Source organism: Anas acuta, chromosome 4, assembly GCF_963932015.1.
Source record: "Anas acuta chromosome 4, bAnaAcu1.1, whole genome shotgun sequence".
Taxonomy (NCBI): Eukaryota; Metazoa; Chordata; class Aves; order Anseriformes; family Anatidae; genus Anas; species Anas acuta.
This window is the reverse complement of record NC_088982.1, coordinates 31,021,526-31,047,262: the sequence shown is the minus strand read 5'-3', so window position 1 is coordinate 31,047,262 and position 25,737 is coordinate 31,021,526. Positions and strand designations below refer to the sequence as shown.

Below are 25,737 nucleotides of genomic sequence, written 5' to 3'. Positions count from 1 at the left end.
GAGTAGAATTCAAAAGAAATTAATATCCTTGTGATAAGTAGTGTTTAGGACTTAAAGTATTAGGTGTATACTTAAAGTATTTAGGACTTAAAGGTGAATCACATCCAGCTCACTAGTAACATTTCTTAAGGAAACTTACTGAGTTCTGCAGCTGTTAAGTACACATTATACTCCAACACACACACACACAAAAAACCCTTTGGTCTCTCCACTTCCTTCTCCTGCTGTCACAGCTTCAGCTTCCTCTTTCTCTTTTGTTTTCCTGATTAAACCAGACCGAGGTTTTTCATCATTGTGAAGCACGAACTTTATTTTCAGCTTGTTTCATGGTGCGGGCACTCCTGCTTTGGGGCAATGACCTAAGATGCTCCTTGCATTGCTGCCCGGTTCTGCTTTCATTTCTCCAGGCAGGGCCATCACCTGACTGCCTTCTCCAGTCTGCCCTGCCAAGTACACTGTGCAATTCAAAAGAGAAAGCTAAAAACATAGCTCATTCTTCACACAGAAAGAGCAGAAATCCTTAATTGTCGCTAACAATTTTGAATCACTAGAAACATCCCTGGAGACAACACAACAGGGCCTGAAGAGGCCTCTTCTTGGACCTTGAGAAGCTCCCTGTCCAGCAGCGATGAACCCAGGTGCCAAGGCCTCTCCTGAACCGTCAGATGCTGATTTTATAATAGAAGAGGGGGTTTGAGGAGCTTTGGCCTCTGGTAATGCTGTATAATGTAGCAAGCAATTGCAGCCATGCAGCATCTGCAGAGCTCCACCTCCTAACCAACCTGTACTTCCCCATTTCCACAAGAAAACAGTTCTGGCTGTTAAAACAACAGACCACAGTTAAGCTCATCTTTGGAAGTAATTCACTCTTAAGACACCACTGTTATCAAGTCTCCCAGTTCAGCACAAATGGGCCTTTCACTAACCTGCCAGTATCCAAGCCATGCGCTCTGTTTTCCTGCACTGCCTTTTACTGTCTGTCTGCCTGCACTGTAGCTAACATACGCTCACTCGGTCTCCTCTCCATACCCACCTGTGTCACGTACGCTGCCCAACAAACCAATCCCAACCAGCAAAGGACAGCCTAAAGCACTTCAAAAGCATCCTAGAACTGGCCGATATTCTGGGAGCTGGAGAGCAAGCTTTTAAATTATCTGACTCTGCTCAAGGTAACGATGTGTTATTGACCTGCTACACTTGCACACACAGACGGTTTACTCTCGTGGGCTAAGGTGCACTATGAAATTTAACAGGAAACCTAACAAGGCAAGGCAAAGAGCATTATTTCATCCTTAGCTTTGATGAGAACTAATGTCTCAAGTACCAGACACATTCAGTGACTGATCCTAGGTCCCACATAAGTCTGAGGGACAATTAGCAACTAAACCCACACCTTAGGTGTCTTTTCTATCAGTATGGGAATACAAAGCAAAAATGGAAACTGAAAAGTCTTCTCAGCTACGGCTTTGCAGAAACCAACTGTCCCTTTCAACAAGCTGTCTTGCCATGCAGTAACAGAAAAAAAACAACTGCCTCAACAGCAAACACAACCTTCTGTGAATTCATTTCGAGAGTCTGTGTTCCCATGGGGATCCTTTGATGTCTAATAAAAGATCTCATCCTACAACCTTTCCTCGTGGTTCTCTTTTCTCTCTTCAGCTGCTTTACTCATGCAAAAGCTGAATTTCCTTTGGTCCCCTGCTCTACTACTGTCTTGTGTTTGCGTGACCGGAATTTCATTTTAATTTGAGCTTAAGCCCCACCACCACGGCAACCTCAGCACGTGTTCATCATGTGCCAGCACAGTAATGCCAGAGAACAGCAACTCCTAAATGCCTGCCTGCTCACCTGTCAAGCTGCAGGACAGCCTGTGCCAGTCTGGGCTATCAGGCCAGGGGACCCAAGTCCAAGGGAACAGCTCGGTGGCACCAGAGTCAGGTCAACAACAAGACTGAGTCAGTAACCATAACCACTTCCAGACCATCTTAGTAAAACTCACTCTCATCACCTGAAGATCCCTGCAATCAAAGTTTGTTATTTCCACAGATAAGCCCTTAACACAGTTCACATTGATGCAGTGTTTTCTGCAACTTTTTTGGACTTTCCAAAGCTAATACTGCAGAGTGTGGGTGTAACCCCAGGAAAAGTAGCCACAGGCAGCAGAAGCAATACTGCATATAAGCCTTGCAATTTTATGCCTACAGAGAAGATTTGTTAGGAAGAGGTAACTTCATCTGCATTAACTAGACAATGTTCTTTCCCCCCAAAGGAGGGAATTAGTACCATAACTGTAGGATCAAACCTGTAAGTCAACATCTACAGAAGAACTACAGACACTGGTTTTAGCTAGCATGGGGAATTTAACAAGAAAACTGAAAAGCAGATGTAGATATATGAGTTGTGAACATTTTTCCTCTCACCAGATCACTCTGGCATTGCAGCTACCATTCTTGAAAAGGTCTCGGATCACACTGCTGGGTGCTGGGATTAATGCCAGAGCAGTTTAGCTGACTGTAGTCTGTAAGAGAAGAACTCCTGAGACTGCTGACCAGATCGGTCTGTAAACCCTTATCTAAAGGGTCTTAGTAGCAAAAGCCATTAGATTTCACTATAAATTCATTTTTAGTAGGCCTAATCCTCAGGCAAAGTACACAGTCGGGAAGTTAGGTCCTCATCATCGGTGAGCGTCTGTCCCAAGAAGCTGTGTTATATTGTATTGGAGCAAAGAAGCATACACGGAGCGATGAGCACACTGCTTTGTAGTCCTATTGCCGAATCTTAACTGACACACACATATGAACTCTGGCTCAGAGCAGCGACTGAACGCGCAACGCACAAGGAAGCTTACTCTTTAATTATGAAGAAAGCATCAATCAATACCTGTCTGGGGCAGCGACTGCAGCAAAGTTCCTTTTCACTACTGCTGAATCATTATCTTTCAACACCTACACAGCTTCACCCACTGTTTACAGGAATGAATAGTGTCACGAGTGACCGACAGGAGAGCTTTACAAACCCATGAAGTGGTGAACGAAGCTCTTTACAACGTAGTCCACCCCGTGTCAGTCAGACCTGTCTCCTGCTGTTCAGTAAAGGCCAGATAATAACACCTGCTGAGTACCTTCTGTTGTGCTCAGTTTAAGACTGGGATGATTTCAGTATTTAGCTCCAAGTTAAACTATTTTTGAAAACTCATGAGCATAAGAACTTTCTTTCTTTCACACCAGCAGTACTTTTCATAAGCACAAGACTAGATATATTAATGCTGGCTGATCTAGAAGTAAGGGTTATTTTTTTTTTTTCCTGATTTTAAACACCATTCATCCCGTTAGAAAACGGAGCTGTGTCACAAGTGACCTTTTCAGAGGAAAGTGATCTATTCAAGGTGACTATCATCAGGAAAGTCAAACCTGTTTTTCAGCTAGCAAAGGTCAGTATTTGTCTCTGTGCCTGGGTTAACCACTGCAGTTTCATCCCCCTAGAGCTCACGTTACCTCTTGTGGGGCTTGTTCCCTGCATGGAATATAAATACCTCAATGTGTCCCAGCTGAACTGCTATGGAGGGTCATCAAAGATTTAGTGTAGTACCTACTGTAGACTGTAGTAAAGTGCTTTATGATCAATGCCTTGATTTCGGGATGTGATTCGTGACGATTAGTATGTTCTGTGCAGCTGCTGCTTTTTCCAGACTATAAAGTACATGGATTAAGTTACACATGTTAGTAATGTCATTTTTTCTAAGCTTTTTTGTACCTCTGAGAGCAAACCGATAAAGACAAGAGAAGTAACAGCATTATGAAACAGCTTTCACAAATACCCAAGCCAATGAAGGGATCCAATCCCGATCCTTAGGAGTGCTTGTGAATGCTGTAGCTTAATTGCCATGCTAAAGCTGTACTAAAAAAATCCAAGTTATGACCTGAGCTAACAAAATGAGAGTTCACCTGCAGGTTACGGATCCGCAGTAGTTAATGGGAGGATTTCCAATTTATGTAACTCAATTTGGATGACCAAAAAAAGTCTTTTAACAATTTGTAAAATGGAGGTTTAAGAAGTAACACATTTCCTGCTCTTAGGTAAGTAAAGATACTACATCATCAGGCAAAGATCATGTGCCACCTACAGACAATATTCAACGTGCTTCACCCTTGTGACATTTAAAACGTGCGTGCTCTCCCACCCTGATTACAACCTCAGGCCCATCAGAGATGGAACATCCTCAGATCCTGTTGTTAAACTCATCTCCTTCAGAGCCATCCTTCTTTTTGACTGCAGACACAGAGAGGACTTGACCTCTCTCCGGAGGGCCCCTGTGAACAGGAAAACATGGGCAGGCAGCATGCTAGAGAAAACAGACCAACTCCCCTCTCCTTTCACCTTATTATGAGGGAGGTTCTAACCAATTTAACCACCACCCTTCACTACTCAGCCCTGACTGCACAGCACCGTGACATGTGTCCCACACAGCCAAAAAATCTGGGAACTATCATTTAGTTTATTTTAAGAACCTCAGGGAGAAAAGCTCCAGCAGCAGCCAACTGTGACAGAGGGGAGGGCAAGCCTCTTTCCAGATGACCCATCCCTCCCACTCTCTCATTGAAGCACCAGCATATCAATTACAACATAAATTAACCGCCAGGGTGGGTTAGCAAATGATTAAGCACTGAACCGGTCTAGCCCATAAAGCCAAGAGAGAAACAACAAAGGAAAAGGAGGGCAGGGGAAGTCGGTCTGGATTTGGCCTCTAACCCCCTCCCCTCCCTGGACCTACCAGAAAGCTGAGCCCCGCTGAACTGTGCCATGCCCAAGTCATCAGGGTGGGGTGAGGACGTGGTACAGTCCCCAGGGAAACTTTTGCATCAGCTTTCTGAAGTGAAACGTTACAAAAATCCACGGTCCACTGGAACTCTTGTACTCAAATGAGACTCACTCTCATGTCCAATGAAAAGATGCCTTTAGTACTTGCCGTGACTATTGTACACAGAAATAGCATTCCATCTCACACGGAGTATAAATAACTTCGTCACATTCATAAGCTGCTAGCGCAATGCCACTTAAGTTGTGGTTAGAGTTTAAAAGAGATCAATGAAATTAAGTTCTGCACACCAAAAATAAACAAATTAAGGGCCTGAGATTAACTGGTTTAGCTAAAGCCATCTTAACCTTACAAAATAAATTCTTGCATTTCCATAGTTTGGCCTATATCATAACCTACATGTCGGTAGATTGTGTAAGCATGGTTTAACTAAACCAGTTCCAAGTGAAATTCTGAGGATAAATATCTCTTATTATACAAAATTTTGATACAAGAATAATATCTGAAAAAAGGATAAAAATCCACAAATGAAGAGATGTCACCCCTAAATTCCATACTTGAAGCTGCAGTTTAAAGTAGTAACACAGGTCAGCAGAAGGTTCTCAGCTGGTAAAACTATCACAGCACAGACAGCAATGGTTGAGTTTGGCTTCAAAAATACATTCTCGACATGCAATGCTCTGTCAAAGGCCATCTGATTTGGACAGTTTGAAACTTGTATCTCGATCTGAAGTTTTGATATTTGTCCAAAAAGCTCTGTTTGGATCAAAGGAAACGGATAGGATGAGTGATCTATCAGAAGATAACAAATGTAAAGAAAACCTTTGGCATCGTTTGGAGACAATAGCCTAAAATAAAGCTTAACTGAATTCAATTCCCAAATTTTGGGGAAGCATAGAAATTCAAGTCTAGTGTGTAAAGGATTGATCAGGTACAGAGGGCTCCAAAATTTGGCAGAAAACCAGAGCATGTGCATCTCTGGAAGAAAGTAGGGCTACAATTTGGGATTAAAGCTGGCACTCAGTGAAGTAAATAAAAATTTAGCAGAGGTTCTATCATTCATTCCTTCCTCTTGAATTGCTGCCCACAATCCCACAGCATGTTTTAAGAAGTTGAAGACATTAGGAAACAGTTTCACAAAATGGAGAGCAAGCAGAAAACTTTCTGGTGAGCCAATTAAAGGACATCACTGGAGGAGGTGGAGAAAACTTGAGCACAGAGCGTCCATAAGCTCCAAGTATATTCATGTGGCCTGATGGCACTCCTGCAATTTTGCTTTTATTCCACAACACAATTCTGCAATGTGACAGTCACACTGAATGTGTCACTAAGTGCATGTATTGTGCTTCTTCTCCACCCCCCAATAAACTTAAGTCACGTGGTAAGGCATGGTTACTCCAGCGTGTACCATGTATTTTGTGATATTGCTAGCGTCATTTATTCAGGACTTGAGAATGCAGAAGCAAGCAACAGCAGGACAGATAAGATTTTGGGGCAACTCCTTCATAGCCACTGTAAATTGAGACTAAAACAGAAAGGAAAGCATAGTAAAGTCATAAGGTTGCTTGGATTAAGAGCCCGGGATATGGGATGCTTCTGAACAACAACAACAACAGAGAAAATGTGAAAGGACATTTCAGAAACTGATTCTGACACACTCCAAAGCTGTGACTTCTCCTCCATTAAATTCATAGGGTGCCTGAAAACAGCTACAGGTTTTTGTATGTTTCAACAAGAGCTATTGCAAACCACAGACAAATTCTAACCATGAAATTCCTTACCTGCATTCTGCAAAATAAATGCTTCAGGGGAATCTGAACCTTGACTTTTGCTGACTCAGGCCTACACGTCCAGCCAGCATCTTTAGAGAACCTCAGAAGGCATGCCATCCCCAAACGGGTAACTTTCACTCTGCCTACCAAAAATCCCAAACAAAGTTTTCTTACCAACAATTCCAACACATTTTACAGTTGTTCTAGATCTATCCATCCCTCCTTGTTCCTGTTCTGATATGATGTCCTCTGCCCCTGCTTCTTGCAAGACTCAAGTCCCATCAGGTTACAGTAACGGCATATACCAACATCCTGGTAATTCGTACTTGAACCCAACAAGCTTAAGCCTATGACTCAAAACATCGTGTGTACCGATGTGTGTGCCTGGCTAACAACCAATTATTCCGAATTTCACAATTTCCAGTTTCCAGTGAACTCTGAGCTAAACATCTTCATCAATCTTAAATTCAATGTGAAACTGAATCCCACTGAAAGCCATTCAGAAACATCATTGACCCTGTACAAAATAAACAAAAACTTCCAACTTTCTCTTCTTTGATATCTTTGTTTAGATGTCTTGAGATATTCAAGCAAAAATAAAGCCAGTGACACTTCCATAGAATATGAGAGCAAATAAAAGGTCTTTGCAGCAACAAGTCTCCCAGAACAGAGACTTTAGGTATTTGAAACAACATATTAAGAAGTTGCTGTCTGGAGAAGACTGATATTTACACAGCCTATTAAAGAGATCTGAGCACCAGAAAGTTTCCTTTGATGTCAATGGCAGCTGCCAGATGCACTGCACTTCTGAAAACAAATCAGGGTGCTGCTGTGACCTCTGGTCATCTTCTCAAGTGCCCTGTTCTGTTAAAAATTGTCATTTCAGAGAGGGAGTTCTACAGCTGAGTGACTATTCAAGAGCTTAGCAAGAACTCGCACACAAGACTGTTGGAAAAAAAAAAAAAAATATTTGTGAGGAATTAGTCTAAGGGAAACAGTACTATAGTAGTACAGAAGTTTACTTGATATTTGAGCAACAGATGTATTTTGACTCCTATCATGTAATTACGCATTTCATGGTTTGATAAAGTCTTTTAACCTCTCATTATCACTCTTCCAAGAGGTTATTTTTTCAGGTAGTTTACAAACTCAGTGCTGTCCCAACTATCTCCTCCCTCCTCTTTGGGATGTAGCAGGTTGCTGTGGCTAAGGTGCAGGAGATCAGGGATTAGGCTTGTAGATTCAGTCAAGTGGTTATGGAACAAGTCAGGAGCCAGGGATCCAATGCACAGGCAACATCCTTCTCAGTGGGTGCGAACCGGGCCTTTATTTAACAACCAACAAAGTAAAACAGCCAGGTTGCACTCTCCAAGTTTTGCCAAACCAAGTACTATGGCTGCAGATACAATGAAATTTGAGCAAAAACCTTCAAGTCCAGAGATTTTCAGAAAAGCTGCCAGCTTTACGTCACAACTTCATGTCAGTATTCCATTTGGAGAGCAGGAAAAGGAATAAGTATTCAAATCAGGGTCAGAGTTGAACAAAATCAGAAATGCTAATCATACACTAAAACAAGCAATTTAAAAATGAACCAAAGAGTCAGAAGCATATTCAAAGGCTGCTTCCTACAGTTCCACCCTGCTGACTACACTGTTCCAACACCACTTGCTCCAAGTCACCAGGTTTGTCTTCAGTCACAAGGGACTGCATATAGAGACCGTGTGGGAGCCTGAAACATTGCTGCAATGCAAGCTCTTCAAAAGTATACACAGCTGAGCGTGACTGTTCTCAAACAAGAACCAGCAGACACTGAATGGAACTAACAGCAGTCCAGCCAAAAAACAAAGAGCAGAACACGACACATGGAATTCACTGCAGAAGGCAGCTCTGGTTCCTAAAAGGTAGCCTAAGTTCAAACTTAGACCAAAAATTTCATGGAAGAGAAATCTATCCACCGCTGAAGAACAGCTACATACTGAGAATATTTCAAAGACATGGACGTAGATGGGGCAAATCTCACCTAAGCATGCCCTCTTGTTACTGCTCTCTGGGTATTTACCTATGGGCACAGTATATTCCTTAGTAGACTGCAGCCATCTCGAGTCTGACCTTGTATTGTCACTGCCATGGGCTTAGTTATACCTGCCAGGAGATCACCTGGATCAGGCAGGTACTCTGTTCTTCCTACCTATTATTGCATGGCCACACAATTCTTCCCTAAGTTTCATTACAACCAGTAGATGTAAGCAAAACAAGACTGTTTTGGACTGATGCAAACACCCTGAATTACTCACAGGGGAGAAGGGCTATGGCAAAGGTTCTCATGTCACACACGAGCGTAAGGTGGCTAATCAAGGGAGAGGCACGTTGACATGCTGCCAAGTAACCCGTCACCCAAAGCCCAACTTCACTGCACATTTTGCTGGCGTTCCCAAGAACAAAAGGTGCCATCTTGCAAGGCAATTTTCATGGTTCATGAGTTGCCTGGTGGGCTGCCTCCAGCAGCCCCATGACCAGACAGCTGTTACTTCGCTCACACAAGGGGGGAGGCACGTGATAGCTTTCCTAGCAGAAACCGCTCCGAAAGGAGCTAGCAGAAGGAGCAAGGTGCAGTTCCTGTTAAGAGCCTACACAAAGCAAGAAATAGAAATAAACAGACCTCACTGCTGTAGAATAAGCAAACAAGCAACTTCCAAGAAGTTTGCTTTGCCTATTTAGCAGTTCTGATCCACACCACATGTTTAAATGTAATCACTCCAAACCTTACTTAAAGGCAATAATAACATCTCGGGACATCTGAAGGAAAAAGAGAAAAAATGGAAAAAAAAAAATCAGACCAGTTACAAAAGCCGCATGCAGCAATGAATGAAGGAAAGACACTGAATATCAGGATATCAGGAGCCACAGTACTGAAACCCTACCTTAGTAAATATGCTACTTTTACATTTTAATGTCAACTACATTCACTCCCCCTGCCTAGGCACTCAAATTGCTGAAGCAAAAGAAAACGTGGAAGGTGGCAACAGACCAGCAGCAGCTGCAGCTGACGCAGCTACCTGCCACCAAAAAGGCTCATTCAGAAAGGGACAAAGTTGAAACCTGAACGGTACCCCTGTAAAACTGAACATGATATCTGAACATTTTTGCTGTGAAACTTTACAATTGAGAACTAATCCTGCATTAATTGATGCATCAGCTGAAATCAGGGTAGGAGGAATAAATATCGCTAATACTAAGAGCTCCAGGCATAAAGCCATGGTATCTGATGAACAGCAGCTGAGATGAAACTAGGGATGGAGGGCTGTTAAACGAGGGGTGCTGGACCGGAGGCTGCTGTACTAATGCTCTGTCAGTTCCCATCAAATGGTGTGTCTCTTTAACTGAAAATTTGGTTTCTGTTGTTTGTTTTTTTAAGAACTCAGTGCTAAGAAGCTTTACGCTACATGAACAGAACTTGCAGCTCTTCAGGTGCAGGTATTTTTCACTGGACAGAGCTCTACTAGCTGTCAACCTGAGACAGCATCACACCTTCGCTTGGATTTTGTCTTTAAGCCCAGTTTTTGAAAAGGGCTGGGGGAGAAAGAAACTGATCGCCCCTCAACAGCCCCGTTCCTCTCACCCCCACAGAAGGTGCCCGAGCTCCAGGGCATTTGCAGCCCAAGCAGAGCTGCGCCACAGCAATTGGCAACTGTTCAAGGGAAGCACATCAGACAGCATCAAAACACTGCAGGCCTGGTAATGCAGATTCCCAAGCAAGCTGGGACTGCTCTGTAACCACCCTGCCCTTCGGGTGGGGGAGATGCATCAAAACAGCAAGATAAATCAAACACCTGACAGTGCGGGACATCACAAAGCCTGTTTTAGTCAAAGCTGCCTGTCTCTTCGGGAATCTGCCAGTTAATAACACTAGGAGATGAATGGCATCACTAAGCTCTACATCTAAATGTCTTTTAAAGACCTCCAGGGAGGGTGACTCCCCCACTTCCTTGGGCAGCCCATTCCAATGTCTAACAACCCTTTCGGTAAAGAAGTTCTTCCTCATATCCAACCTAAAACACCCCTGGTGCAACTTTAGCCCGTTCCCCCTCATCCTGTCACCAGGCACGTGGGAGAATAGACCAACTCCCACCTCTCTACAGCCTCTTTTAATGTACTTTTGGCACATCATACTATTTAGGACAAAAAAAACAGGGTTTGATATCCGTGTTGGATTGGTGATCCTCTAATAAGCCCCCAACTTTGCTCGAGTGCTTCAGAGAAATAACCTACCCAACTTCAGAAAGCACCTGGATTCTTGGCAGGATTCCTCTGTTGCCAGAAACCAAGTGCAGGCAAACTTCATTCATTTTTATCCTACCTAATACACTGAAACTGAGTAGCCTCCTTAGCTGTGTAAGCATGCAGTTCTGTAGCTTCTGCTATACAGTGAGCATCTGTTTTCATTGAACGGTCAACATTAAAACCTTGCTTTTCTTCCTTGTCTGCTCACAATAAAGTATACCACAACAGTACTGTAATTCTTACTTCTAGCATGTCCTATCCAGCAATGGTTTGCATTTAAGCTCATCTGCTACGTCTCCAAATCTTTGCAGCTCTGTGAGGTCCTGCCAACATGCTGCAAACTCGTTTCTAGTTTTTGCTAACACGTAGTTATGTGCCACTTGCCTATTCCGCCCCCTTGCTGTTGACCCTTTCTGTTCATCTATACACTAGCAGATAACAATTGTTCAGCTTGAACTTTCAGCCCTGATTCCGATAGCTTGTGTCAAAGAAAAAATACTTGGAGTTTTGATTTGCTTCCCACTGCCACAGAACACAAGATAAACAGGAAATACATGACATGTGGAAATGCAGACCAGACGCACAGAAGGCACCGCTTATAGGCAGGAAATCAATAACCACTCACAACTGTCTTCTCCAATTCAAAAAACATTAGGCAGACTTACCCAAGACCATGCCAGATAAAAATATTTTTCTTCATTAAAGTAGCTGTACTACTATGCTAATACTACTTGGTCAAGCACTGGAGGAGGCTGCCCAGGGAAGCCCCTGTCCCTGGAGGCATTTAAGAGACATGTGGACGTGGCACTAAGGGACGTGGTTTAATGGTCCAACTCTGTAGGTCAGGTTGAGAGTCGGGCTTGATTTTGAAGGTCTCTTCCACCCTCTTAATGATTCTATGATTTCTAGCTTACCTTATGCTTAAAGAAAGCTCCAGTTTTGTCTTTGACACTTTGCCAGACCTAAGCTAGCAATCTCAAGGAGGCCTGCCCTGCGGGAATCAAAGACTACATGAGTGACATCTCAAAACAAATTCACGTCACTGCTTTCAGAGCAGGACTCTCCCATTACTTTCTCCAGATAAGCAGACTCCTACATTCTGTCTTTTCCTCATTACTCACCAAATGATCATTCTTTAAAATATGCCCTTTAAAAAGCAGTTACCAAACCTCCCACATAAACAAGAAGGGAAAAAAATTCATCACAGTTCTAAAGTTTGTGTATATCACACTGATAGCATAGACTCAGACTACATGGAAAAAGTGGCACAAGATCCCTCTGGACTGTAGCAGCTGTCTAAATTTCTTCCAGGTGATGAAGACAGTCGTTTAGAAGGGAACAGGCTTTAGAGAACACATAAATCAGTAGAACTAGGGAAAATCTCAGCCTAAGTAGGAGTTTCATGAAATCGTGGTGGTGTTTTTTTTGGAAATAACATTCACAGGGAGATATGGGCCTGGATACCCTTGCAACAAATAAACTCATGTACACCAGCTTGCTAACAGCACCTTTGTGTTAGAAGGCTGCCCTCATTTCTCATGTACTATTACCAAATTCTGGGACAAGCTGCAGTAATTGTTGAGATAAAAGCATGAGAGAAAAAAAATGGAAAAGAAAAATGAACAAATCAATAGACAGCTTACAAAACCTTATATAGACCTCAAATTTAAGTGCACTCAGAACCATTTAAAGGGTATTTTCAGCCAAAACAGCTATATCACTAAGCATTTATTTTGAAGCCTTCCCTAACTTGCTTCAAACACAGGTGAGCCCATGCTCAGTGCCAGCCAGAGTGGGTCAGAGACTCACAATGGCTCCAAACATTGCTCTTGAGGAATGGATGAAAGAAAATAGTCGCCGAGTACACCAGAATAGTTTTTAGAAATAACCAGAAATAGTAAGGACCAGCTGAAATCAATAGCATTTTATCTTCTGTATTTCCGGGAAGGAACAGAGTGCCTAGCACAGCTCAGAGGTGTTGCCCTCAGCTCTAGCAAACCTATGGCAAGCACGCAGGCTGCTGCCCCAAGGGGTGCTGGCTGCACCCACTGCTGCCCAGATGGGATATCCCATCAGCAGTTATCCATTCCAACTGGACAGCAACAGCACCATCTATGTTACATAGCCCACCTAGAACACAAATCAAGATGAACAAAAAAGACAGATCTTTTTTTTTGCCAGGTTATATTTGTTTGGCCTTTCATATTACACGCAACTCTAGTACTTATTAAAAAGTTTCAAATATGCAGTTTCAGCCGTTGGCAAACCTAAGTTCTGCAGTAAGCCCAAGGCTCTGCAATAGGTCATCCAGAACAAACAGCACCTTCTATGTTTACATTCTCCAATTCACTTCCTTTTGTATTTCCAGATCTGCACAGTGCCCTCAGATAAAGGGCAGCACTTGTACTTCAAGTAGTGTGACAGCTGGGCATGCTGTTACATGATCTATACCTTCCTGCAGTCTGTTCTCTATGTATAAATACATAAATATAGATACACAGAATCTACATAATAGGTAATATATATTTAAATGTACCTGAAATGTTTAGTTATTATACCTTTGTGACTTCCTAATCCATAACGGCAGGAGTAACTGCAGTACTTCACCTGAAAAAGCCTATTCTTTCCATACCACTGGTATTTTATTTGCATGTTATACATGTTTCTGTATCACCTATGATTGCCATTATGATTGTCTTATCATACTACGCTTTCATTGTAAGTAGCCACTCTTAGCTATGTAACTGGTAGGTAAGAGAACAATATAGAAAACAGCATATAGGAGAGAACATATAGAATATAACAAGAATATAAAGAGAACAATAACCTTTTTTCCCTTTCCTTCTACAGACTTGCATCTGCGTTCTCTTTGTGGTGGTTTTGGTTATCTGTTAGTTACCCAGAACTGAAGTTACATACCCTGCTGTGCAGAGCTATATATAACCTTTAGGCCAGCTGCCAATGCTTCCTCCAAATGTGATCCAAGCAGGATGCATATATAAACTGTTAGGGCATAGAAAAGAGTCAGGTGATGAGCATGCAACAGGCAAATTACTGTGCTGGATATGAATTCTCAAGTCCAGACCTGTCAACACATACGTGCTTTTGGTCTATTGATGGAGCCGTGCTGAAATAGTCACAGGACTTGCTCCTAAGTTTGAAAAAAAGAAAACCAATCATGTCTAGGCTTTTGACAGCAATTTTATATAACTTCAGCCAGACCAAAACCAAGCACATTTCCCTATATGCTGCAATGAGTATTTGCTGTGCAATTAACATGATAGAAGTCTGCATTTTTGACAGTCTTTATTATAAAAGTTTTGCAACCTCCTCATCCCACAGATCTCTGGTATGCCATCTGTCCCCTAGATATATTTCCCATTATTCAAAACAAAGGAGATGTAACAAAGTCCATCCTGTAAGCAATAAAGCTAATATTGTTACCTATACTTGTGTGCATTATCAGTTTTGGTTGTGCATCCCCCATTACTTTCTGCAAACCAGGAACCCCATTCATTTTGTTACATCAGCACATGGCTTTTCATAAAAGCAAAAACAAAATCCTCACACACTCAGACTTTGAGAACTTTTAGAGAAATGATATTCATCCTCAGTACCAGAGAAGCTTTTAAAGATGTATTTTTAATACTGACTCCTCGTCCTATCAACGTTACTTCAGAAGTCAATTTAACATATACCACCATGAGCATCCTCCAGATTGGTAACAGACTGCGGAAAGCAGATGTTTTCCCGTTACAATCTGAACAGGCACATGGCAGCCAAAACCTTTTCCAGTGAGTCACATTTTCGCAAACATCACATTCCTTTGTTGTGCTTGGAAATGAAGGCAAAACACTGATGACCCCTGGCAGACTTCTCTCTCTCCCACCCACACCCCGTGAGCAGTCCAGGGAGACAAAGCTAACCCACGAGCTGCACACAGACAGGAAAAGTTCCTCTTTGGAGGCCAACTCCAATTTATTTACATGTATCACAGCCGTATTTCAGGCCTTGCCTTCTGCTTAGGACAAGCCTTCATTTCTCCCAAGAGATGAAGATTCTCTTTTCCGTCTCAATTTTCCACCTGTCAAGCAGCAAAAGTTGTTCAAATTCAGAGGCCTAAAAGGTAGAAGGATCCAGGATACTCTTTGTATGGGCTGCTATGTAATTATTGATGCTACTTTGATCTGGTGATAAGCAGCTGGAGAGGATTTGATTTATTCCAAGCACACTGAGCCTCAGCACCTTTGGAAGCATTCTCTGCATTGGACAAAGTCTGTGTTTTAGTTTTAATATCTTGCTTCTAGTGACACCTGGCAGGTCTATCACAAAAGGAAGGCTGAGTATAAAAACGTTGAGTACTTACAAAATAATTTATCCCCAAGGAGACTTTGCAGCCTTAAAATTCACAGCCATCTCATCTAGCCTCAAATTGACTGCTTATGCTTTTTGACACTTACTACGCTAATATGAGGAATCCCTCTCACACATTAGTGCCACATCAGTTTAGGAATTCTGACAGTGACAGATAAGCTGAATGCTATCTGGGAAACCAGTTTTGCATGTCTTTCTGCTTGGGATGAGAAGTCAGCATCTTGAAAAAGCCCTGTCCTCACTTGGACATGCAGTAAAAAAGAAAACCTTATAAAGGTAAATGAATACTTTCATTAATTCAAGATGTTGTATAATACAGCTTTAAATATAAGTGAATCATTATTTAACTAAAGTTGCTCATTACCTGCATTTCTCTTAAACACTTTCTAAAAAGGTCAGGTTTGGTCAGGGTGAGTAACAGTGATGTTTGAATATCATGAACAGTTGTACTGCAGATTTAAGAAGGTACCAAACTCAGTTCACAGCACTAACTCCAAGAAGAAATTAGTAATTGAGCTTTCTAAACGTTGGATGCAGTACACTGTTATTGGCTTTTACCATGGGACAGCCTCTATTTGCAAGACACCAGCAACAAAATTCCTGTTAGCTTCAATGAAGCATGGAAAAAGCTCTGTAAAGAACTTGGGATCTGATAATGTAAAGTGATTCCTACACAATTTTTCATGTCGTCTTAACATCTATTTTGATACTTTTATTATTGGAGCTTAACTTGAAAGCACCCTAACAAATCTGATCCTCAGCTGCTAATATGCATGAGAAAAAAATACACATACACACCACTGAAACCTCCATTCTCCCCAGCCAAGTTGCAACTCATCTGACTTTCTACTCCAGAAAACAGTCAGTGCTCCTGCCAGAAAAGCGACTGAAATGAAACACAGCAAAATCCATTCCTCTGCTCTACAGGGTAGGTATGTACAGTATATTTTGGAGTTTTGTCCTGGGACCCAGGTTTAAATGACTCAAAACTCTGAGGCTTCCACGATTATCCAAGACATTATTTCACACTTCTCACCATTGCAACCTGATTTTCCTCTGACACGGGAACATTTCTTTTCTTCCCCAGTCTCATCCTGTTCTAACTCTTCACATCATCAACAGTTCAACTGTTTGCTGTCTCAGCTCTTCTTTGAGGATCATTGTACATGCTTCCCAATCTATCTACATTATTTGCCAATTGCTTTCCTCTTGCCATCAATTTAAGCGCTCTCCAGTTTTCTTAATCATTTCGTAGTCCACACAATTATCAGAAAGGTATTAGAAAAGGCTACAATGATCTCCTGTTATCTGTGTATCAGCTGTACTGAATACATCCTTAGAGATGCTTACAAATTTGCTTCTTCAGGCTCTTTGTTGCTTCTGGTTTGCGTTTGAAAATTCAAAAGAATACTCTGGACTTTGTTGCAATTACAATTCGCAAGCAGCACCACTGCCTCATCCTTATTAGTTCAGATGCAATATTTTCAGCCCTACGTGACTTCACCAGTAAAACGAAGCATGAAGGCAGCTTCCCGCAGAGTAAGAGGGAAGAAAGCTGTTGTACACCGGGTGCTCAGCACTCAGAGTAGGGCCCTTCAGTTGGTGCTGAGGAGTAATGATAGACAAGGTGCCCTGGTCAGACCAAAGCACTGTCCAGACCTTTTCTGCATCTCCAGGAGTGTGTTAACATGCAGATCTTCAAGACTAGGGTTACTGATGGAGGTCTATTTGACAGTCTCTCCAGTAAAGCATGTGGGAGCTGAGAGTGCAAGCACAGAGCTTTACTGGGTTGGACGTGGAGTCTGTGTGTTGAGCAACACTCAGTGGATTTCTTTTTGATGAGTTTTTATTCAACAAGATGTAGGGCTGCAAGTGCAATCTTTTCCTATGCAAAGGGAGAAGAGCAGTAAGCCTGAGAACTTACAGCAGAGAAATATTAGCACTTGACTGAGTAGTTTCTGCCTTCTTTTCCTTCCATTATAGCATCTCACAACTTCAAACAAAATCCTGCCTCTTACTAAGTTATGACAACTGCCAGCCCAGTGTGACACTGACATCCACTCGAGTCCCCCAGGACACAGCACTATTGGTAATGGTGTGATCAGACAACTTTCTTTGGAAGGGTACTGACAGTCACCACTATTCAACAGCATCAGCCCCTTATTCATCCCACCAGGTCAATTTCATCTTTCATTTACCACCCATCAGGATTTTATTTATTTAATTTATTTTAAAGGCCTGTACTGGCCAAAGGAATGCAAAGGCTCCAAGCTAAAATATGCCAGCTCAAAGAGCTGAACAGGGCTCAGACAGTGGTTGTCTGTCCCTCACGTCTTCCCCTTCAAACCAGGAATACCTTATTTCCCCAGTCATGAAGTTACAAAGCACCAAACAGATGGAGTGGCATTCAGCGACAGGAACCTTTACTGCAGCAGTACATGACACAGACACCCTACCGCAGGGCTAAAGGGCAGCATCTCACAAAATCCAGTTACCCAGTCAGATGGAGACTTCACATGTAAGACGTCTTTCTCTCAGGGCTCTTTCTATCACAGACACAGACAAGAAAAAGAACAGCCTTCTTGTTCTGCCTCAAGAGGACAAAGACAATTTGCAGCACTGAGACCATGAATCAGGCAGTGAGCGTTCTGGGGAGAAAAGAAGCCCTCTCACATGCTTTCCACAGCATCACTGTGACCCTGCTGGCCTGTACATAAATCTGAATTCAGAAGCAAACACACTGCCCCATGTGCTTTAACAAACAGCTTACCTAAGACATGCAATGCTGGCCATGGAAAGCTCAGGGCAGAAAGCTGTCCCGGAGCCACAGCAGCCCAGAAAGAGAGCTGGAACACAGCAGCAGCTGGAGGTTTCCATTCGACATGTTGGAAAGCTCAACAACATGCTCACGCTATCAAGCTGTAAGCAATTAACCACTTTGCAAACATACACTTTCTATACAAGAAAACACTGGTTTCAGGATCTGGTAGCATCCTACATTTGTGGCTTTGATGCCATCAATAACATGTTAGGAAAAGCTTTAGACTTCTTGCTATTTGCCACTTGAAATGGGTCTTCTTGCATTTCTCGTAGAGAGTTCTCCAGCAGAAATACATGTAAAAGATGACAAGCAAATGCCAAATGGTTGAGTTCAGTTACTGCTTTGATTCAGGAGACAATGAGGACTGCTTCTGCTGCCTGTATCACAGAGCACAGCAGCTTACCTCAAGCTGCTGGGGCTCCTGAGCAAGCAGCTAACCGCAGACTATCCAAGACAAGAAACACATTTGGTTCCTCTGTACGGCACTAGTGCTGTCTGCAGAGCCACGGGTGAGTCCTTGCTGTTCAGTTAGGTCCTGACACTGCTTTCAGTTGTCCAATATATGGCCGTTCCTGGTAGCAAAGCTGGCAGCAGCTTCCAGAGAGGCAAGGACCCCCAGAGCATCTCCAGCTCTGAACTCCATCTGCACCCACAGAGTGCCACATCATGTTTCTGAACTGGCTCGACACTTGAGCACAGAGTTTTTACCACCTCAGAGAATTTGCTGTGTTTCTTCTAGAGACTATTAAGACTTGTTACAAGTTTCTGCATCTGGCCCAGCAAATGCAGGAGACCAATCACACCATCATTCTTCTCCAAGCCTTCCAAGCTGCTCTTACTTGAGCTTCTTTACATCAGCTTTACGTCAACACCATCCTTAGGGGTGTTAATTTCATGCTTCCAACCTACTGTAAAGCCCCTGCTCCAGGAAGGCCAGCAAACTCGGGCTTAGTTTAATCCATGTGAATCATTCCACTGAGACTAATAAGAAAAGGTAGCATATGAACTTAAGTGCTTTGCTGAACTGGGGCCAAAGCCTCCTAAACCATTTTAACCACAGGAGACAGAAATCAGAGCCTCAGGCTTTTGCTCTACAGCTTTATATCATATTACAAAGTTCCCCGCTTCCAGACCCCTGCCTTCTGAATTAGAGCCAACAGGCTTACAGGATTGTCCAGAAGACAGTCAAGTTTATGACTTGACTAGGGTTTTCCCACATCTTGTGCCATTTCACATCTTCTTTCCTTTTGTTTATATGTTATTCTGTCCTCTCTAAATGAATCCTACTTCCTTAAAGAAAAAAGCAGGAAACCAACACCCTAGCTCAGCATCAGCAACTCCCTCCACCACAAGGTACCTATGTCAAGCCAACTCCAAAGGTTTTCTCATGATTTTCAGAGCAGCATTAGCCTGTGACATCAGTTTTCTGGCTAAGTATGCCACTAGCCCTTTACCCCAACACCTTACAACAGATTATTTGGATCTATAGTGCACGCTAAACAGGATCTGATTATTACAACATTACTTCCAAACCTGAGCTCACCCATCTAAGGAAAAAAGAGAAAAAAAGAGGTTCTCCACAAAATTCGTGGAGTCATTTTCAGAACTGCATGGATTTTGACAAGATTTCTAAGTAAAAGATTCGATCTCCTTTCAATTTTGAACCTGCAGAATTTCCAAGCAAACTGCAATTACCACAAGAGAAACTGGGAGTTTTCAGAACAGGTCCTGAACTGCCTGATTCTGCTATCAAGTGATAGCAGAAGTTACGGGGCTTTTCCATCATCCAGTTGCCAGCACCATGTATCTGTCCCACAGACTGCAATTATGAGGAGCCACTGAAGCATGTGACAACTTGGACATGCACATGTGTGGGGAAACAGCCTGTCCCACCAGCCTGAATGCTCTTCAGCAAGGAAACAAAGATGCAGCACAGCAACCAAAAATCCATGAGACCATGGAAAGCAATCATGGGTCTGATATCAGAAACTCAATTAATGCTCAGCTGTAACAGGACTGTACACTTAAAGGTTAGGAAGAGGCTGTAGCTCCAAGGAAGATTCTAGCTTTATGTCTTTGCACCTCTTCACATTAGCAGGGAAATACAAGGTGTCTCCGGAACAAGATAAGGAAAGGTTTCCTCCTGTCATCTCTTCAGAGGCTAAAATAAGCTGCTCAAAACATACTCAGCTGGCCTGAACCCAGGAACAGGTCTTACTGTGCAAACTGGATGAGGTATTCAGGCACGTGAGTTCTGCTGCCCGCTGATCCCATTGCTGACATTTACCTGCCACCCTGGGGAGCAGGGAGGAAGTTTGAGACAATTTGTAACACTGGACAAGCAGGAGCACAAGACAAGGCAGTACAAGCTCCTTAAAAACAGTAAGTGCCTGACCTTTTTTCTGCTTCTCTGTGCTGCAGATGCACTGCTCGAGATAAGGGAAAGATGAGGGACGGATTAATCTGAGGAAGTAACACATCTACACATTTATGCTTGCCTCTGGAGCCCTTCTCAGCCAGCCTGCTTTATCTCCCATTACACAAAGCTGCAACTCACCTCACAGGTCTCCCAATTGCCTTGCAGACAGCAGTATCTACAATCAGGCCCTTTGGAGTCAGACCTCTTTGTCAGCTGCCTGTATTTTCACAGAGCCACTGAAAGCAAGTGTTTCTTGAAGCAGCCAACAACCACACAATGAAACCAAGTGAGTGCTTTTTAAATATCTTGGAAGCAGACTGCACGCCTGTGGTTCAGGGAAGAAGCTAGTCACAATGAGGCCATGTCAGAAGTAAGAACTGGCTATAGCCAAATCTCATTCGCTGCACCCAGGGAACAATCACCTTGGCAGGAAGGATAAGGAAGCCTGAAGAGCTGTGCTCAAAAACCATGCCACATTTCCCTTTGGCCTGGCAGCAGTTTTTCAACTGATGATTTCTGGGAACATGCTGCAACACCCTTCTGTAAAGCAGTAAGCAAGCAAGTAGAGCCTGGCTTTGACACTTATGACAAAGGTTGGGTATCATTTCCCTAAATGTAGACCCTTTTACATTTCAGGAATAGATGAGGTTTAAATTATGAATTCTCTTACATGGGGAAAATATCTCTCCAGTGTCTTCACTGTGAAAATCATGAAGTAGCACACACATGCTACAATTCACTGATGTAAAAAGAATAGGAGCAATTTCAATCACCTCTTCAGTTAGTTTATCTTTGTGCAGCATTTACAAAGTGGGAAGCACTGAGTGGCTGCAAAGGAACTCCATCCCTGGGAATTTAAGTCCGTCTCTTGGTTACTAGACAAGTAACAGTTATGTGGTTAATGTACTGATTTTTAAACTGCTGCAAAAGGAGTTTAAGTTATGAGCTATTAAGGTCACCCAACTTAGTGAACAATTTGATCTGTTATTAGTACAAGTCACTGCTCATCTCCCCACAACATCTCAAAGGAAGCTCCCACAGACCTTCAACTGCAGCAGACTGTCAGTAAAGTGCACAGAACGTGACTGAACATCTGATACAGGCCCTGAGATACCACTCAGGTGCTATACAGAAATAAACTACGATGAGTAAAGAATGAAGTTGCAAAGTTAAATTTTCAGAGTTAGAAGATCTAAATACGAGATAACCTGGACATTTAGCAAAGAACATTTAACCTCAAAAGTTTGACACATCAAGTGCAATTAAAACAAGTCTGTCCTGAATGCCACCACCTTCATCTGAACTGAGAACTAATTTTGCGCTGTATGTCTAATCTCAGCCAAGATTAACAGAATCTATTACATTACCAAATAAAAAATAGTAATACGATCTATGAAGCCAGTAATACTGATACTTCTAGCATTGCTCTCACCTCTTAGAAGCAGTGACTGCCACAGCCACAGACTGCCTTGCAACAGTTGCATGGCAAGCAAGCAAAAATAAGGGCACAGGAGACATGTTATTTTCTTAATTTTGCCACCTTTACAATGTTTCCCTAACATGCCAGGAGCATATTTTGTTGCCGCGATGCTCATCTTGTTGCCTGAGTAGTATGACCATACCAGACCATTAACACTACCAAGTTCATATGAGTAAGCGATTTTCCAGACAAGAGAAAAAAGGATCATGAAGATTTCAGGTTTACTCCCCATATTCATTTTCACAGTGTAACACATTTAACACACACACACACACACATATATATGTATATATATTACCTAGAAGCAATCTGCATCAGACACAAAGACTTCCCTACGCAGCCCTGCAACATCAGTTAAATACTGCAGAAAAAAGACCACCCTCCCTTTTGGTAAGCTGAGCCACTGTTTTAGGACAGGACAGCAGTAGCAGAAATACTCATTAATAACACAATCCCATATTCTTCTGTTCCTAGGTTCAAGTGCCCAAACCCTCATACTTGAGCCAGGAGATCAAAGATGAATCTAAATTCATGCAAACTCCCCTTGTCCAAATTTTGCCATCACCAATTTCCTTTCTGGACTTCAGGACTAAAACATGTTAATGCCCTGGGCCAGGACTTCACTGGATGTAAAAGAGCACGTCTTCAAAGCCAAGAAAAGTAGCTTTACCTAATCATTAGCTAGCAGCCTAGCCCACTGTGACTTTCATGACTTCATCCATTGAAGGGCTGTATTTTTGTTTCTACTTGCAGTGCTCCACGCGTGTAGCTGTAAGCACAGAACAGCACTGGCTAGGCACCGTAACAGGACCTCACTGACTGAACGCCACGTGTTCCCTGCACCTGTACAGGTCAGCCTCAGCACAGAAGAAAGATTCCATCATTCTGTCTGGACTGTTTTCTCTCAAGCAATGGAAAGGGCATCATTCTGAACAGTGTGGCAACAAACCAAGGTGACACCATAACTGCTAAGAGCTTGGAGAAAGTATTAAATATGAAATAGAAAGGAAATATTCGGTCAGATCCAATTATCCTGATGAGCCTGAGAGGTAAATTATTGAAGTTCTTGGCATATGCACCGGTACATAGACTATCCTGAACCAACAACCACCTCAGGAAAAGATATGGCTGCATCTCTTAGTATCTTTAGGCTGATCCTCTGCAAGGGAGCAGTTTCACCTTGTGCCTCATGCTGAAGTGGATTGAAGTTTCCTCATGCCTTTCTTTCATCTCCTCCACCTCTTGTGTAAGAGACCAGAGTACAGAGCCTGCCCCTCCAAGGGTTAAGAGATGTCTCAGAACAAGGCAAGCTGAGCATTTGCTTTTAATTCTGTCCCTTCCTCTGCTCCCAGCCTCAGTTTTTCACTTTGCCTTTTAAGCTTGCACATGCCATGTGAGCTTGTGGGATAACTGACCAGCCTGAGACTAAGAAAGCCTTTTTGCTTTGAAACCAGCAAAACTAGTTCAGGAATTGCAACTACATGTAGTCAAGCCTGCCCTGTAATTAGCTTTAAATAAAGGTCCCCTCGACAGGAAACTAAATACCCAGACTGTTTAACAATGACTAGCACAGCGGACAGGGCTTTTACTCCTTTGCTTCCAACACAGCAGCAGCTTTTCTGCAAAGCACAATCCAAGCAGCACAGTAAAGCACTACAACAACAACCATTTACAAAAGGCTCTTATTTGGGCTCTCAGAGAGGACATTTAAGTGTGGCATGATGCCTTTCCTCACAAATCAGTTGTTCCCAGGTGGAAGACTGCATTCATTCCCTGCAGCCACAACCACAAACCCAAGAAAGCCATTAGTGACCCAGCCACATGACAAAGCCTGGGGCACCCACAGACCCTACACAGAAGAGACAGCCTTCCAAATGGATCAAGGGGCCAGAGGTTGCTGCTGCTGGCTGGGGGCTGCTCTGCCTGGCTCCCCAGAACAAAGCACAGTGATGAAGTGGGCTGAGTACACGGTTCCCATGTACGGTGGGCAGTACACGGCTGCCCCTGCCTCTGAGGAAAGCATCCAGTAACCATCATGCCTGAATGTCAAGCGCCAGCTCCACTTCCACCAGGGCTTACCAAAGAAGAATAAAGCCTACTCCAGCTTCCCATGACCTTCGCTGTAAGATGAACTGATTCAATTAGCCATTTTCCCTGATTTACCACTTTTAAGAATCATTTAAATGGGTGGGAAGACTTCATTTGTTCAAAAAGCTTTTTGAACTTGGTTTCAAAGGTTACACGACCCAAGGATACTAAAAAGGCCTCAAGAGGCAGACTGTCATTTCAGCGTGTGCAAAATATTTAGCTGAAGGTAATACAGCTTCCCCCTGCACTGATGTTTTTAATCTGGTTTGCTCCCCTTCATCCACTGGTTAGTGATGAAAACACCAAGTCCCTCATGTCTTCAATACAGTGTATTGAGCTTTACAGAGGCACCTGTGCCACCTCATTCCTTGAAAAAGATTTCTAGGTTTCATTTAGCTCTGCTTTACAACCTGAGAAGACCTTTTGAGCTACAGCTGACTTGCTGCCTGCAACAGTCCTTGTTCCAGCATAGAGCTGAAAATTAAGGTCTCTAGTTGTATACTACAAAGAAAAATAGCAAGGTCAAACCATCCAATTTTGTCTTACTTTACACTTGGAAAAATGTTACCTAAGCACTTCTAAAACCTGATGGTCTCAGCTAAACAAACCGATGCTTGACCTGAAATTGCTGCAAAGTGAATGCCTGCTCAGTGCCCTTTGCAAGCCAGACTGCTCTGAGAAGTAAAATTCAAATGTGCTGAAAAGTTATGAGCAAAATTACAGCAACTGGGACCTTGCACCAACTTGGCTGTTACTGTCTATAAATAACCTGGTTGTTGATCCTGGCCCCTTGTTCTAGGAAAAGCATCCCATGATTAGGATTTCAGTGCTGTGAGAAGGATGGGAGAGAGCGAAACAGATGGAGCTGAAGACTTGGTGAGACTGAATTTTAATTTGCAAGCAGGATTACAATTCAAAGGGCCCTCAATTTCTTCCCTTCCTCCTAGATACCATCAAGTTTACAAGTATTTCAAAGCACTAACAGCACTGCAGCTGACAGGTATGTACCCAGTGATTGTTACAGAGTAATACCACCCAGCTGTGAAGTAGTTGTATTCTACTCTTTTTACTTCTCAGCTATTGAAATCTTTTAGCTGTGTAGATGGGTAAATGAAGTACATCTGGAAGGATGCCTCATTAGAAAATTGTTTCTTTAGATTTAAGTAGTATTGTGACCAGGGTGACTCCTAGAACTCTGATCTGACACTTGCAATTTTATCTAGGCAGTTTGGTTTAAGAAATCAGGGACATCTCCTAATAGCTGCTCCTTAGAAGTTAAACACCCCAAACATTCCTTATGGACTCCATCTGGCCAAGATGAAGTCCTGCTCTTTTCAGAGGAGACCAAACATTACTGTACTTTGTGAATTAAGCAGGAACCCCAAGTGTGCAACACTGGACCAAAAGATCCTCCCACCTTCTTGTCTGCATGGTTTTCTTCCACCTCTTTTCAGTTTTGAGGCTCCCTTGGAAATCTTCCCCACAGTCAGACCTACAAACAACAAGCCTGAGGTGGGATGGGCAGCATTTGCTTGCTTGCTTGCTTTCATGCACCACTTAGAAGACAGCAGACCACCAGGCGTTCATTGGTACAGGACTAAAAACCTGTTTTACAAGACCCATGTCTGAGATAGAGCAGCGGTGCTATTACAGTGTATCACTAACAACAAGTTTAGGCTTTTCCTC

At 42.8% G+C, this 25,737-nt stretch overlaps 1 protein-coding gene and 1 long non-coding RNA gene across 2 annotated transcripts in view; one reads left to right on the top strand and one right to left on the bottom strand.

Moving 5' to 3' along the window:
- RASGEF1B (RasGEF domain family member 1B) overlaps positions 1 to 25,737 on the bottom strand; it is a 134,331-nt gene that overhangs the window by 74,478 nt on the left and 34,116 nt on the right. The window lies entirely within an intron of this gene.
- On the top strand, positions 19,914 to 25,179 carry LOC137855860 (uncharacterized). The gene is made up of 3 exons (XR_011096018.1): positions 19,914 to 20,446; positions 20,649 to 21,033; positions 22,438 to 25,179. It is a non-coding gene; the product is annotated as an uncharacterized lncRNA (long non-coding RNA).